This window comes from Oncorhynchus tshawytscha, linkage group LG03, assembly GCF_018296145.1.
Source record: "Oncorhynchus tshawytscha isolate Ot180627B linkage group LG03, Otsh_v2.0, whole genome shotgun sequence".
Lineage (NCBI taxonomy): Eukaryota > Metazoa > Chordata > Actinopteri > Salmoniformes > Salmonidae > Oncorhynchus > Oncorhynchus tshawytscha.
Genome location: NC_056431.1, coordinates 26,507,860 through 26,525,067, shown reverse-complemented (window position 1 = coordinate 26,525,067; position 17,208 = coordinate 26,507,860). Strand labels below are relative to the sequence as shown.

General features: G+C 43.3%; 1 protein-coding gene across 1 annotated transcript in view; it reads left to right on the top strand.

The window, feature by feature from the left end:
- LOC112232298 (myelin basic protein) overlaps positions 1-17,208 on the top strand; it is a 45,270-nt gene that overhangs the window by 27,326 nt on the left and 736 nt on the right. The gene's annotated exons all lie outside the window — the stretch shown is intronic.

The following is a 17,208-nucleotide window of genomic DNA, read 5'->3' as shown; positions in this document are numbered from 1 at the left end:
TGGAGATTGCTACCAGTAAGGAGGCAAACAGTGCACTTTAGAAATGCTGGTGTGAGTTAATTTACATTTTACATGCAGATGAGGTTTCCCATGAAGTGTTATGCCAAATTAGGTGGACATACAGGTCCAGTCAAAAGTTTGGACACCTACTTATTCAAAGGTTTTTCTTTATTTTTTACTATTTTCCACATTGTAGGATAATAGTGAAGACCATCAAAACTATGAAATAACACATGGAATCATATACATTTTTCAACAAATCAAAATATATTTTAGATTCTTCAAAGTAGCCACACTTTGCCTCTGACAGCTTTACACACGTTTGGTATTCTCTCAACCAGCTTCACCTAGAATACTTTTCCAACAGTCCAAGGAGTTCCCACATATGCTGAGCACTTGTTGGCTGCTTTTCCTTCACTCTGTGGTCCAACTCATCCCAAACCATCTCAATTGGGTTGAGGTCAGGTGATGTGGAAGACAGGTCATCTGATGCAGCATTCTATCACTCTCCTTTTTAGTCAAATAGCCCTTACACTGCCTGGAGGTGTGTTGGGTCATTGTCCTGTTGAAAAACAAATGATAGTCCCACTAAGCACAAACCAGATGGGATGGTGTATCGCTGCAGAATAATATAGTAGCCATGCTGGTTAAGTGTGCCTTGAATTCTAAATAAATCACTGACAGTGTCACCAGCAATGCACCATCACACCTCCTCCTCCATGCTTCACGGTGGGAACAACACATGTGGAGATCATCCGTTCACCTACTCTGCATCTCACAAAGAAACAGAACCAAAAATCTCACATTTGGACCCATCAGGACAGATTTCTACCGGTCTAATGTCTATTGATCGTGTTTAATGGTCCAAGCATGTCTCTTCTTCTTATTGGTGTCCTTTAGTAGTGGTTTCTTTGCAGCAATTCGACCATGAAGGCTTGATTGACGCTGTCTCCTCTGAACAGTTGATGTTGAGATGTGTCTGTTTCTTGAACTTATTTTTATTTGGGCTGCAATTTCTGAGGCTGGTAACCCTAATGAACTTAACCTTAGTTGGGCTCCCGAGTGGTGCAGCGGTCTAAGGCACTTTGTCTCAGTGCTAGAGGTGTCACTACAGACTCCCTGCTTTGATTCCAGGCTGTGTCACAACTGGCTGTGATTGGGAGTCCCATAGGGCGGCGCACAATTGGCCCAGCGTCGTCCGGGTTTTGCCGATGTAGGCCGTCATTATAAATAAGAATTTGGTCTTAACTGACTTGCCTAGTTAAATAAAGGTTAAATGTAACATTTAAAACATATTATCCTCTGCAGCAGAGGTAACTCTGGGCCTTCCTTTCCTGTGGCGGTCCTCATGAGCCAATTTCATCATAGCGCTTGATGGTTTTTGCGACTGCACTTGAAAAACATTCAAAGTTCTTGAAATTTTACGGATTGACTGACTTTCATGTCTTCAAGTAAAAATGGACTGTCGTTTCTCTTTGCTTTTTTGAGCTGTTCTTGCCATAATATGGACATGGTCTTTTACCAAATAGGGCTATCTTCTGTATACCACCCCTACCGTGTCAAAACTGATTGGCTCAAATGCATTAAGAAGGAATGAAATTCCACAAATTAACTTTTAACAAGGCACACCTGTTAATTGAAATAAAGAAAAACCCTAGAATGTGTAGATTGGACAAATCTTTTGACTGATACTGTACATCAGTCTGTAATTAAAGTTTTATTCAATGAGAAGAAACAAGACGTCTCGTCATCTACTTTATCTTTTTTTTTTTTTTACAATTTCATTTTGCCTACTTGAATTGAATTGTTTTGTATATGTCATTTAGATCCCATGTGTAATGGATGAAACCTACACTACATGGCCAAAGACCTCATTGTCGAACATCTCGTTCCAAAATCATGGACATTAATATGGAGTTGGTCCCCCCCTTTGCTGCTATAACAGCCTCCACTCTTCTGGGAAGGCTTTCCACTAGTTATTGTAACGTCGCTTCCATTCAGCTTCAAGAGCATTAGTGAGGTCGGCATTGATGTTGGGAGATTAGGCCTGACTCGCAGTCGGCGTTCCAATTACAAAGGTGTTCGATGGGGTTGAGGTCAGTGCTCTGTGCAGGCCAGTCAAGTTCTTCTACACCAATCTCGACAAACCATTTCTGTATGGACCTTTGTGCACAGGTGCATTGTCATGCTGAAACTGGAAAGGGCCTTCCCCAAACTGTTGCCACAAAGTTGGAAGCACAAAATGTTCTACAATGTCATTGTATGCTTTAGCATAAATATTTCCCTTCACTGGAACTAAGGGGCCTAGCCCAACCCATGAAACCAGCCCCAGACCATTATTCCTCCTCCACCAAACTTTACAGCTGGCACTGCATTGGGGCAGGTAGCGTTCTCCTGGCATTCACACAAACCCAGATTCATCACTCCAGAGAACGCGTTTCCACTGCTCCAGAGTCCAATGGCAGCGAGCTTTACACCACTCCAACTGACACTTGGCATTGCGCATGGTGATCTTAGGCTTGTGTGCGGCTGCTCGGCCATGGAAACCCATTTCATGAAGCTCCCAACGAACAGTTCTTGTGCTGACTTTGCTTCCAGAGGCAGTTTGGAACTCTTTAGGGAGTGTTGCAACCAAGGACAGATGATTTTTCACACGCTACCCACTTCAACACACGGCGGTCGCGTTGAGCCGTTGTTGCTCCTAGGCGTTTTCACTTCACAACAACAGCACTTACAGTTGACCGGGGCAGCTCTAGCAGGGCAGAAATTTTATGAACTGACTTTTTGGAAAGTTGGCATCCTATGACGGTGCCACGTTGAAAGTCACTGAGCTCTTCAGTACGGGCCATTCTACTGCCAATGTTTGTGTATGGAGATTGCATGGCTGTGTGCTCAATTTTATACACCTGTCAGCAACGAGCATGGCTGAAATAGCCCGAATCCACTCATTTCAAGGGGTTTCCACATACATTTGGTGATGTAGTGTATCTTTCAATGTAGAAAATCTAAGTCTGCTTCACTCATTCATACAGTTGAAGTTGGAAGTTTACATACACTTAGGTGGGAGTCATTAAAACTCATTTTTCAACCACTCCACAAATTTCTTGTTTAACAAACTATAGTTTTGGCAAGTCGGTTAGGACATCTACTTTGTGCATGACACAATACATAATTTGAGTCAATTGGAGGTGTACTTGTGGATGTATTTCAAGGCCTACCTTCAACTCACTGCCTCTTTGCTTGACATCATGGGAATATCAAAAGAAATCAGCCAAGACCTCAGAAAATTATTGTAGACCTCCACAAGTCTGGTTCATCCTTGGGAGCAATTTCCAAATGCCTGAAGGTATCACGTTCAACTGTACAAACAATAGTACGCAAGTATAAACACCATGGGACCACGCAGCCGTCATACCACTGAGGAATTAGACTCATTCTGTCTCCTAGAGATGAATGTACTTTGGTGCGAAAAGTGCAAATCAATCCCAGAAAACCAGCAAAGGACCTTGTGAAGATGCTGGAGGAAACAGGTACAAAAGTATCTATATCCACAGTAAAACGACTCCTATATCGACATAACCTGAAATGTCCCTCAGAATAGGAAGAAGCCACTGCTCCAAAACCGCCATAAAAAAGCCAGACTACGGATTGCAACTGCACATGTGGACAAAGATCATGCTTTTTGGAGAAATGTCCAATGACCCCAAGCATACTTCCAAAGTTGTGGCAAAATGGCTTAAGGACAACAAAGTCCAGGTATTGGAGTGCCCTTCACAAAGCCCTGACCTCAATCCCATAGAAAAGTTGTGTGCGGAACTGAAAAAGTGTGTGTGTGTGAGCAAGGAGGCCTACAAATCTGACTCAGTTACAGCATCTTTGTCAGGAGGAATGGGCCAAACTTATTGTGGGAAGCTTGTGGAAGGCTACCTGAAATGTTTGACCCAAGTTAAACAATTTAAAGGCAATGCTACCAAATACTAATTGATTGTATGCAAACTTCTGTCCCTCTGGGAATGTGATGAAAGAAATAAAAGCTGAAATAAATCAATTCTCTCTACTATTTTTCTGACATTTCACATTCTTAATTAAAGTGGTGATCCTAACTGGCCTAAGACAGGGAATTGTACTAGGATTAAATGTCAGGAATTGTGAAAAACTGAGTTTAAATGTATTTGGCTAAGGTGTATGTCAACTTCCAACTTCAACTGTACATATTTATCGCAAGATAAAACAATATTTTTTGAAAACCCCTTTTATCCCTCGTGCAATGGCTTCGCCTAACGATCAAAGGAAAAATGTGAAGGTAGAATCGAAATATTTCAGCATATGTTTAATCAGACACAATCCGATGGAATATCATCTAATTGATCCTCTATCAAATCCTGAATCAAAAGCCTCAGTCACAACACACCAGACACTGTGAATTGAACAGCAAACGGTCATTCTCTCCCCCTTTTCACCATTTATCAGTTCTGATTAAAAGAGCTGAGGTCTGGCTGTTGCACCCGTGGCGTTAGAGAAATGTTCTTTGTGTTCCTGCACATGAGCACACCCCTGGAACACCGTATCGACTGGGAGCCGAACAACAAACAAGCAGCTCAAAGCTGACCCCTGTGGCGCACCACTGCCTCTGATCACCATACACATGGAGACACAAAGACAACACTAATTAATGGGGAGAGGTGTGAGGTAGGCAGGGGGCGGAGAAGGCCACTGCCTGTTATTCTGTAAGGGTAATGATGACCCTAGTGCTTATCGTGTGGCACAGTGTAAAGGAAGGTCTTAGGGCTTTCGTCACGTCTCTCATTGAGAGAAGGAGGAGAAGATTAGTAAGGGAGGGAGGGAAGACAGAGGGGGAAGAGAGCAAGAAAAGGTAGAGAACGCAAAGAGAACCAGGTAATAAAGAGCAGTACGTTAGAGAGGGAAGGGAGATTGGGCAGGGAGACAGAGAAAGAGGCCAGGAGGGAAGGAAGTGAGAGAAAGCGGGGAGACTGAGGGAGGAGAGAAACCGAGAGAGCAGGGAGAGAGAGCAGGGAGGGAGAGGAAAGGTAGAGAGTGCCCCCAAGTAGCAGAACAAGAGATGAAAGCTCAGTGTGCCTTGGTTACAATGGGCACCAGATCCATAAAAAAGCCATTTTCTCTGTGTCTCTCTCTGTGTGTGTGTGTGTGTGTGTGTGTGGAGGAGAGGAGATGAGGAGAGGAGATGGGCGGAGGGAGGGATTCAGGGTTGGGGAACAAGGTTAACTACAGGTCAAGAAGCATGAGATGTGGCATGTAACTGGGATTATTGACTGATCTAGTGTGTTTTGTTTTTGTTTGTTTGTGTGTGTGAGTTGGTGCTTGCGCATTCTTGCTTACATTCGCCCCTGTGCACATGTGTGCATGCAGGTGAGTCTGTATTCATGTACCTGACAGTGAGATGTTCTGTTATTGGCAGGTATACTTTCATCCTCAATAATGCACCTTGTTATCAGCTGGGGATGTTAGTGCACAGCATTTAGATTGATCCGTAACTAGAGATCCACCTGCAGCCAATTCATGTCCCATGAGTTAAACACTTGTCATTGGTCAATGCTGTGTCGGTCTAGGCTCTCCAATCAAAAATCGGTTGTTTCAAACACCCCCACCTAAAGGGAACCCTGTTTAAACCTGGGGAGGTAAGATATAGTATCACCTGATCCTAGAACAACATACACACCTTGTCAATTATTAAACATAAACACGTGTCTGTCGGTGTACCTTGCTGATTCTGAGACGGAGGGAAAACATATATTTTGGAAGGCACAAAATGGTCACCCACCAGTGACGTTCAACGAGTGACAAATTATGATTTCAGGAAGGTGGCGGAAGGGACTAGGAGTGGGATGATACCCTTTTGTTTATACCGTACAAAGTTGAAAATGAGGAAGCTCTTTCTTTAACTGGAACTTTAGCCCGGCTCAGGTTCTGCTATAAAGTGTTAAGGGATTTGAGAGAGTTCCGATGCAGGTGAAAGTCGTTGATCTCATTAAGAAAGGAGACACTTACCCTGACACATCGAATGCAATTATTATCCCTGCGGCCCTCATCAACTTTTTATAGGAATGCGCTTCAAAGCTGTTCGTACGCAACTCACCTGGTGGCAATCTGTATAGAGAAAATCACTGGATTGGCTTTTTGATTCATTAAGATAAGCAACATCGGCCAGAGAGAGAGAGAGAGAGATTTTGGGACTTGATCTTTTCATTGTTGAATTGACCGCTCTCTCTTGCAAAACAAAATTTCATGTCAATGAGACAAATTATCCAATTATCCAATATTATTACTATTATTGTTGTTGTTGTTGTTATTATTATATTTGAAGTGTGGGCTTTGTTAGGGCACTGACACAACAGGTATGTAACATTCAGGTTTGATGGATCCTGATCTCGTGTCAGTCTGTAGTCCAGGCTCTTTTATGGTGTGCTGTTTTTATCAGGTGTTGTTAATATCAAACCGTTCTTAACAGGCTGTTTAGCACTCTGTTATTTTGTCAAATGCCTCTTTCTAGAACTCTCATCAACTTCGAGAGAGGAAAGAACATTCATTATTGTTCTCAAGCACATTGACCGAAACAATTTGACGGCTTGGTACGGAGAGTAAAAAATATGGAATTTCCCACCAAATTGCCATGGTTAAAGTGGTTTGTGAGAGCCAGCTTAGTGGTGTGTTCTGTTTGAGTTGGCATCAGCAAACCTCTCCTGTCGCTGAGGCCTCTCAAGCGATAAGGTCTCTAACGTATCCACGCCACACTTTCTGTTAACAGACTTTGCACTCGTTTTCCAGTCCTGAGCAAACACACCCCAGTCAGCATTTGTGTGCTGTTAAAAGGCCATTATGGCTCCATTACCTAGGTCTGCTCCGGGGCCTACACTCAGGCTGCAGCCACAGTCCAGGTCTGTCTGTGTCCGCCCTGGCTCCAGATCCTCCTGACCTGTCTGGGTTTCCTTAGCTGACCATCTTCCCTGCCTGTCAGTCTGTCACTCCACCCCCCCCCCCGTCCGTCCGTCCGTCCATCCGTCCGTCCGTCCCCTCTTCTTGCGGAATAGAATTAAACCAACATTAGCTGGGATATTCTAATCAAGATCTCTCGTGGTGCTGTCGCTGTGGTTCTCTTTCACTGAGGACAAGGTGGTCTAGGCCTAAAGGTCGTCACAGGGATGTGAGAGGCTCTCTGAGCATATCCCAATGCAGGTGAATGTTTTCTCATGCTGGAGAAGGTTTCAGGCCACGTGGGTGTATATATCTTTTTCGATCCACTTGAACTGCGTTTGCTCTTTAAGCTCAAGGAAAGTGTGGCCAAAGTCTGTGGGACCGACATTATGAAACCAAAACTGTGTGCTCAAGTAGTCAACCTTGAAACCCGGGAAAGTCAAAATAGCTAAAATGACTCGATTCAGATATTGAATTTAATTCAAAAGCAACTGGAATAAATTGCTGAATGTCTTGGGTATAAAAGAAGGGAAAAAATAGAGGAATAGACATGGGTCTTCTACCTTTTATGAACGAGCAATTCCGTTCAAGATCTCCACCGTCTTGCCTCTTTCAAGAAAATTGAATGATTTCACCATAAGTCAATTATTACTTATTTCATGTTTGCATCTTGGTTCTGATTGCATTTGTGACCTGGCCCGTCCTCTGCCTTTTCTAACGGACGTGCTGCTGCCTTGCCTATGCTGCAGCAGACTGCATTAGTCTGTCCCAGGGCTGATTGGGTTAAGAGCTCTATGCTCTTCTGTTCTGGCTGAAGGAGAAGAGGATATGAGTGGGTGCTCCTGGCTCCCTTCGCTCCATCCGTCGATCGCTCGTTTGTCTGTTCGTTACTAACTCCATTGTAAAGCTCCAAGGGTCAGGATGTAAAATGAAAAGTGAACCACAACATGCCAGGGAATTAGATTTTCTTATGGGCCTGTTAAAAGTTTTCTTGTCTATCAGACAAGACTGCGAGGGATGTTGGACACCTTATCCAGATAAAACAGGGCCTGCTCTGTGTACTTTATTCGTTTATTGTTTGCTGCTTGCACTTTAACAACAGACTGGGAGAGAATTCCTCTGTTTTGACTCTCTTTCTCTCTCCCGTCCTTTGTTCCTCTCTCTCTTTATATCTACAGGTAACTGACAAAATAATGGAAACACTTGAATACATGAGGGATACAATGTACAGTACATTGAAAGCAGGTGCTTTCACACAGGTGCGGTTCCTGAGTGAATTAATCAATTAACATCCCATCATGCTTAGGGTCATGTATAGAAATGCTGGGCAGGCCATTATTTAGCTACATTCTTTCTCTGTGCCTTATGTCAGGCCGTATATAAAAGAGGCTGATGGCTCAGGCATTTGTCTCGGTGGCTGGGGCTACCACTAGCTGGTACAGCGGGCACTAGACCCTGGCACTGCCACAGCAGAGCTCCTCGCCACTCAAAAGCGTTGATTGTTGAGAGCCACCATTCATCACTGGGCCAGTGTTCTCTGCTTTGACACCATTGTTCAGATTCTCTCACTGTCTCTGTCTTTATCTCTGTCTTTATCTCTCTGTCTTTCTTTCTGTATTTTCTTTCTCTTCTCTTTCTTTCTCTTCTCCTTTTTTTTCTTTCTCCTCTTTCTCTTTCTCTTTCTTTCTCCTCTTTCTTTCTTTCTCCTTTTTTTCTTTCTCTCTCTCTGTCTCTGTGTCCGTGAGAAAAGCTAAATGTGAGAAGTAGTTTGACAGTGAACTTGCTAACCCATAAAGTTGGTGCACTACTTCTGGCCAGAGTCTCCTATCAGGCAATAGAGTGCCATTTTGGACACATACTAGGTTGATATCCATCTGACCAAGCGTGTGCTTCACTGGAGGGACTGGTCAACAGGTGCAGTATAGGACCTGGGTCCACGTAATGCTTCCACAGAGAGAGAGAGCGGCCGATAGTGAAATGTACAATATAACCGAGAATGGTCGGCAATGTCTTGTTGAGTCATTCATTCAGTGATGGGGCTACATGCATTGTGTGGGAGTTTGTGTGTGTATCGCATGTGTGTGAGTTAGTGGATCAGTGGGTCCAGAGTCCCAGGGTCCACCTCATCTTGCCTTGACCATCTGGCTGGACAATTAGGGAGTGTGTGAACAGCTGGTGATGGATGGACGATGGCTATTGTAGAGGAAGGAATGGACATCCGTCACTCATCACTCTGGGAAAGCATTTGGACCTAGTGTAGCCCACTGCTTCCCCAATGCTTTGCATACAAATAGAGCTGTAAACCCCCCAACTCGATAGATTTCTGATGCTTCTTCCCTAACAAACTTGCCAGAGCGAGTCACATAGCTTTTGACGATTGCTTTCTGAACTTTCTGTGAACCTGTGTGATAAGATAAAGTGTCTTCAGGAAATTGAGCGAGCAGTGTTTTTCTGTCCTGTCAGTACTAGTGCGGATGGTAGATTCAGATGTGTATAGATGGTCTGTTTTTATGGTGTTTTTCTGACTCTCCACTTGACACAAGCACTCAGGATGATGATTTAATTATGCGAGTGGTCAGATAGCGTATTGAACAACGTGATGAAGCTTCGTAGCAATTTGACTCGTAAACTCATGGGTATATTCGTAATGGCTATCTGGTATGGTGGTGCAACAATTTCCATGGTAGTGTAGAATATGAATTCAAATGATGTAAACTGATGTGGCTCATACAATGGAATGTCTTTTTCGTAATGCCAGTAGAGTTTTAAAAAAAGACTCCATCTACAACAAGAGTCATAATCAAGCCATATTTGATATATGGACAAAAAGCTTCATGTAATTTTTTTGCACCATTTTGTGAATTAGCATGGAAAAGTTGCAGTATGAGATATATACCAAGGTATGTTTGAGCAAAACACTCACTTGGTAACACCCCCATCTGTAAAACCTGTTAGCGAAATCAATGCAGGGATCCAACCCCCTAGATTCGCACTGGTGTGTCATTCTAAGTTAAAGTACATGTAAGAAAACAAATCCCCATCAAAATCCTTCTATCTGGTTGTGTCCGAACACAAACGAATGAGACCCCACCTTGGAAAAGGGAGATTCTAACGAACACGATGGTGTTCTCTATGACCCCCACAAGTGTCACGGGATGCGTCTGAAGGTAACTGGAACGGATTATTTTTTTTTTTTACGAATGGAAGTATATATATTCTATGAATATGTATAAAAAAATTACAAAATAAAAAATATAGATTTTTATATATATATATATATATATATATATTACACACAGTTGAAGTTTGAAGTTTACATACACTTAGGTTGGAGTCATTAACTAGTTTTTCAACCACTCCAAAAATGTCTTGTTAACAAACTATAGTTTTGGCAAGTCGGTTAGGACATCTACTTTGTGCGTGACACAAGTAATTTTTCCAACAACTGTTTACAGACAGATTATTTCACTTATAATTCACTATATCACAAATCCAGTGGGTCAGAAGTTTACATACACTAAGTTGACTGTGATTTTAAACAGATTGGAAAATTCCAGAAAATTATGTCATGGCTTTAGAAGCTTCTAACCGGGCTCGAACCAAGGACCCTCTGCACACATCAACAACAGTCACCCACGAAGCTTCGTTACCCATCACTCCACAAAAGCCACGGCCCTTGCAGAGCAAGGGGAACCACTACTTCAAGGTCTCAGAGCAAGTGACGTCACCGATTGAAACGCTATTAGCGCGCACCACCACTAACTAGCTAGCCATTTCACATCCGTTACAGAGTCTTGAAAGCCAAAGAACACCATCCCAACTGTGAAGCACGGGGATGTCAGCATCATGTTGTGGGGGTGCTTTGCTGCAGGAGGGACAGGTGCACTTCACAAAATAGATGGCATCATGAGGAGAGAAAATTATGTGGATATATTGAAGCAACATCTCAAGACATCAGTCAGGAAGTTAAAGCTTGGTCACAAATGGGTCTTCCAAATGGACAATGACCTCAAGCATACTTCCAAAGTTGTGGCAAAATGGCTTAAGGACAACAAAGTCAAGGTATTGGAGTAGCCATCACAAAGCCCTGATCTCAATCCCATGGGCAGAACTGAAAAAAAAAACGTGGGCGAGCAAGGAGGCCTACAAACCTGACTCAGTTACACCTGCTCTGTCAGGAGGAATGGGACAAAATTCACCCAACTTATTGTGGGAAGCTTGTGGAAGTCTACCCGAAACATTTGACCCAAGATAAACAATTCAAAGGCAATCCTACCAAATACTAATTGAGTGTATGTAAACTTCTGACCCAATGGGAATGTGATGAAAGAAATAAAAGCTGAAATAAATCATTCTATCTACTATTATTCTGACATTTCACATTCTTAAAATAAAGTGGTGATCCTAACTAACCTAAGACAGGGAATTTGTACTAGGATTAAATGTCAGGGATTGTGAAAAACTGAGTTTAAATGTATTTAAATGTATTTGGCTAAGGTTTATGTTAACATCTGACTTCAACTGTATATAAGTCAAAAGTTTGGACACACCTGCTCACACCAGGTATTTTCTTAATTCTTTCCTTTTTCTACATTGTAGAACTATAGTGAATCATCAAAACTATGAAATAACACATATGGAATCATGTAGTAATGAAAAAAAGTGTTCAAGCTGTCTTGTTGACATCTTTGCACTCTTAGATTTAGGACAGAAACTTCAAAACCTTGTTTCTTATGATTCATTTTTTGACTGTCCTCTTTGCCATTTAGGAATATGTTATTCAATGATTTTCTATGGGCTTTAGTAATCAAGGACAACATCTATATATTTTTATCAAATAATTTTTTTATACTCTTTTTATTACCTAAAGAGGTCCTTAAATTGAAAATGTGATTTGACCTTCTTAAGAAAACTCCATATGTCAGCTTAGCACCCCCTCCTCCCCCAACATCTTAGACTTTAAAGAATGAAACATAACGTAAAGAGGAAATGGAATGAAGCAAGAAGAAATGAAGCAATTAGACGAAAGCCCACGTTTTATATGTTCATCTAAAGCAGGATAATGGTGGATTGTGCTCGGGGCGTAACAAAATCCATTGTCACCGACTGGATTTACTCCTTTTCCGTTTAAGTTTGCCATTGATCCAGGACAATGGTGGTGAGAGAGGAAACTAACTAGTGTATTCTATGGGCATACTGTAAATGGAGGCTGCGTTAGCCCACATTCACACAGCAAACCGCTGTCTTGTCTAGGAGATGGCAAGGCAAAGTCCCTGTACATACATACACACACACACACACACACGCACACACACACTGTGGATTGATCAATAGCAACCTGTTGATGCTGTATCTGCCTGCTCTGTCCTGTTCTGTGCTGTTGTTACCTAACACCTTTTACTTGAGAGAGGAGAGATTATGGGCTAGACACCCCATGGGAGAGAGAGAGAGCGAGTAAAAGACAGCGAGGGAGAGAGAGACAGGGAGAAGGAAAGGGAGTAAAAGAGACGGAGTAAAATACTGAAAGAAAAAGAGTCTTGAGAGAGATAATGCTCTGAGTGATATGTTCTTAGCCAGTAAACAGATCAGTGCGAAAAGCTTTGGCCGGTGTTGACAGAAGAGTTGAGGTTCCGTCATTGCTGGCAGTGGTGCCAGCCTCACTGGGACTAGATCAGATTACGATGTAAACCTCAACACTGAGTGCATGCTGAATAGTGAAGATTGGCATTACCACTGACACATTTTTATCATCAATTTTGTTTTGGGTAAAAGCTGATATCACATACATGCTTTCATTGTTCCCCATAGGAGAACCCTTTTTGGTTCCAAGTATAACCCTTTTTGGTTCTAGGTAAAAGCTGAACCAAAAACCCTCTGTGGAAAAGGTTCTACATGGAACCCGAAAGGGTTGTACCTCGCACCAAAAAGGGTTCTCTGTTTTTCTAAGTGCGTACACAGGTTTGGTTGAGCTGTTATTTCTGACGTACACATGATTCCACATTTGGAATGAGCAGTTGTAGGAAGTGAAGATCACAGAAGTCATGCAAGGGGCTTGGCGGTTCAAGGACCGAGGCGAAAAATAAGGGGTTTAGCATCTGTAGCATCTCCTCTATCTGCCACTGAGAAATCTCCGGAGGACAGCCTGTCCATGAATGCCTGACGAGTCTGAAGACAGAGGGTCATTCTCCCCGGGGCCTGTGGGCGGAGGTCCGGGATCCATGATGAATGCTGTGACAGAGTGGGTGGTGGCAGTTTTTTACTCCTGGGTGGGTGGTCTGGTCAAGGGCCACATAGCTGCTTCTTAGAGGAATATTTCCCGTGCCTGGGTCCCACCACTATGGGTGGATCCTAGCTGGCTCCTTGTTGTCGTTACAGACGCTGGTCCACCAGAAGGCTAAACCGTCCTCTGCACTACAGGGGCCCATGAGGGGAGAGGAGAGAGATTGAGATCCAAGGCCCACTCGCTGCATTTTTTTCCTCCCCTCTCTTGTCTGTTTGTCACTGTGGGTTGTCGCTTCTCCTTCTTCTCCTCTCACTCGGGCACTACAGAGCTTCTTGTTATGGATTAGTCATAGCTTGGTAAATAAGCACATATTTAAAGTACACTCTTAGAAAAAAGGCTTCCAAAAGGGTTCTGCGGCCATCTCCATAGGAGAACCACTTTTGGTTCCAGGTGGAACCCTCTTTGGAAAGGGTTCCACATGGAACCAAATGGGATTCTTTTAAAGGCTTCTCTGACTTTAAAGGGTATGGAAACAGCCGAAGAAGACGTTTTGGTTTTAGATGGCACCTTTTTTTTTCTTTTCTAAGAGAGTAGATCAATAACAGGCCTGATTTTGAAGTGGTCCGTCTCCCCAGAGAATATGCACTGTGACACGATGAGTGGCTGTGTGCTTTTCAACCATTTCAACCAAGGCCTATCATCTGTCTCCAGCCAGGCCCTGTGCCTGCCTCAGCCTGCCCTATGATGGACACGTTGCCCGTGAGAGCCTCATTAGATGTTCTCATCGGAAGAGCAAGAGATCAAGAAAAGTGAGCGCAGCGTGTTACATTGCAAAACCCTGAGCAGCTCTGTAGAGACCTTTCTACCCCCCCCTTCAGTGTTCTGCGTCAGCCCGCCCATTCATTTCCCTTTCATGTTGTTGACAAGCACCAGTGTTTTATCATCCCCCGCTATCTCTGCTACTGCATCTTTTCTTGGGGAGAGGGGTAAGCATTGCTGTGTTAATGTAATGAAGGGGCACGCTGTGGATAAACCAACTTTTTTTTTTCCCCCCTCTCTTTCGATCCCTGTATCTCACTTTTCATCTGGCTTTTTTTTTTTTAGGCTCTTTGAGTCTTGTTTTCCCCAAAGATGACGCAAATGTTTACTTGTAGGGTTTTTGCTTTGGGCCTGCTTTCGACATTCCAGTGCCACTTCGTTAGGGCCTTACAATGTACAGTATATTGCGTATAAAGTGGGGCTGACGTTTGTGGCACAACTCGTTGTCTTACAGCAACGTAGTTAATGAAATGTAATCGTTTACAATTGTTGAACGGCGGTGTGGCGATGCGCTACACTTGTCCTGAGCATGTGACTCACAGCGCTTCCCAATAGAAAACTGAGTGAGATTAAGCTCGGTTATCTGTGGAGGGAACCCGTGCTCTTAACTTACTTGCCAGGGAGAGTGTGTGAGAGAGATTTTATTTAATCAGCGTTCCCGCCCTGATGATTGAATGACTGACGATATGTGTTATTAGGATGAAGTGGAGACGGTGGCCCTGTGCAGACAGATTCTGATTGCACCTGCAACTAGTGGCCGAGCCTAATGGAGACCGAGAGTCCTGTTCAGGTCTCTGTCGCAGTATTGCTGTCAGGGAACCAAAGACAAAGCACTGAAGGGGTATTCCACCTCAAAATCAAAGTCAGTCAGATGTGTTTAGACATTTTTTAAACGCAGTCTAATATCAAGATGGCTATTTATCATTATAAACTTTATTCATAACTGTATTATTATTATTATTAGATGGGCAATGCAAAACTATAAAACTGTATGTTTGTTGGAGTTTCAATCTGCAGAGGTGTTTCAATGTCAAAGCATGTAACACACACCTAGATAACCACACCTATGGATTACCTTTCCCAGAGTCACAGAGCGAGGGAAAAGGGGTTAGACAGATTATTCAGCGTTTTTTTGTTGTGTTTGCCAAGCACACAAGATGCGAGGTGACTTGTCATCATACTGTAAGTGCAGTGGAAAGGGCTTATCAGAGCAACGCTAGTAGTTTTGTTTTGCTGAGATAGTGGGTTTGATGGTAGTTGATGATGGAGGTGATGGAGCGAGATGGCTCTGTAACATAACAGGGCCACTGCCGGGAGGAAATACGTCTGAACAGTTTGCTCATATTGGGGAGCTGCTGGAACACCAGAGCACAGGCACTGCTTTCATCATAATTTTATAACATCAAATCACTATGTCTTTATAGCATTGTCACAGCAGCACAAACCTCAACCACGTCTACGTCAATGAATCCCTCTCTCTCTCTCTCTCTCTCTCCTGATCTTTCTTTTCTCTGTCCTGCTCTTCTAGTCTCATATTCCATGTTGTGAGGTGTAGGATCGCAATTACAGTTGCCTTTCACCAAGGTGACAAGGGATGTTTGGTTCTGTGATTTGTTCACTGGGAAGGTCTTAGTGACTCCTAGAGAAATAAGGAAAGATGTGCTGGTGGCATCCTGGTTCCCCAATGGGCTTTGAGCTTCGGTTGAGACCAGCCGTCCTTTCATCCTTTTACACAATCATATCTAAGAGCAATTTGTTTTAGTAAGTAAATAGCTTCCGCTACAGAAAACCTGCTTTCATGGTAGATATTTCATTTCAGTGTTGCCAGTTCAAGTGCCTGTGATTTGTCGTTGCAGCTGACTCGAGCAGTATGGCTCTACCTCCATGTACATCATTCACACAACTCTAACAGTCTCAGCGTCCGTGCTTTAATTGTACTCATATGTACGCGTCTCTTTGTTCATAGAATCTGAACATTTGTCAGTAGATCCAGATCTGGAAGTTCGGTTTGGTTCTCCAAATTTTTTTATATATTTTTTAAAAATGTTTTATTCTAAATGCTGTGATATCCTTCCATCGGAACGCCTTGTTGATCCATTTTGAGTTATTGTTGAGGTCTTTCTCGAACCCAATGGTCTGCTCAAACCAACGCCTGCCTTGCAGTTGCTCAGGCGTCAGATAAGTGTCACTGTGCATCGGGTTGAAAATCCATACTTATAGGAGTTATTTTAGGGACACTGGCCTCCTTGTCCCACATAAATAACTATGCGGCTCTGACAATAGACCACTGTTGAGGAAATATTAGCATGCGGATTCCACTGTTGTCTTTTCCTACACCATTTCGTCCAGTATAGTGTCTACATTGTTCTTCGGGGAGCACTGCGCTGCATGCCCTGTGCCTTGGGAGCTAGCTAGCATGGTGGCTTCTGTCAGAAGGGATAAGTTACAGGTAATGCCGTAGATCTCAGCGTCCCACTGATGGCCATAGTGTCCATTCGCACATGTGGGAAAAAAATGGAGAAACGTGTGAATTAGCGTGTCAGCGTTGGACATTCAATGACAAATGACTGACCTCGGGATATGAGTACCACCCTGCATCCATCTGCTGGCCTGGCTCTGAAGCTAAACAGGGTTGTTCTTGGATGCGAGACCAGATGCTGCTGGATCTGGTGTTGAGGGCCAGTAGGAGGCACTCTTTCCTTATGGTCTAAAATATATATATTTCCTAATGCCCCAGGGCAGTGATTGGGGACATTTCCCTATGTAGGGGTGCTTTCTTTCGAATGCGACATTAAACAGGTGTTCTGACTCTCTGTGGTCACTAAAGATCCCATGACACTTATCTTAAGAGTGGGGATGTTAACACTTGGTGTCCTGACTAAATTCACAATCTGGCCCTCATACCATCATGGCCACCTAATCATCCCCAGCCTCCAATTGGCTCATTCATCGCCCTTTCTCTCCCCTGTAACTATTCCTGAGGTCATTGTTGTAAATGAGAATGTGTTCTCAGTCAACTTACCTGGTGAAAGTATTCCTGTACAGGAATGTGGAAAGTATGCCATTATAATTCCAAGAGAGTTATTGGGCTTGTGGTGGGGGTTTGGGGAAGGATATGTGTGTGCTATGTTACTTTTATACAGTATTAGAACTGTAAGGAACTTTTGGCATGGACTGAGGGAGGAGACAATGAAACTGTTTTGATAGTACCGTAG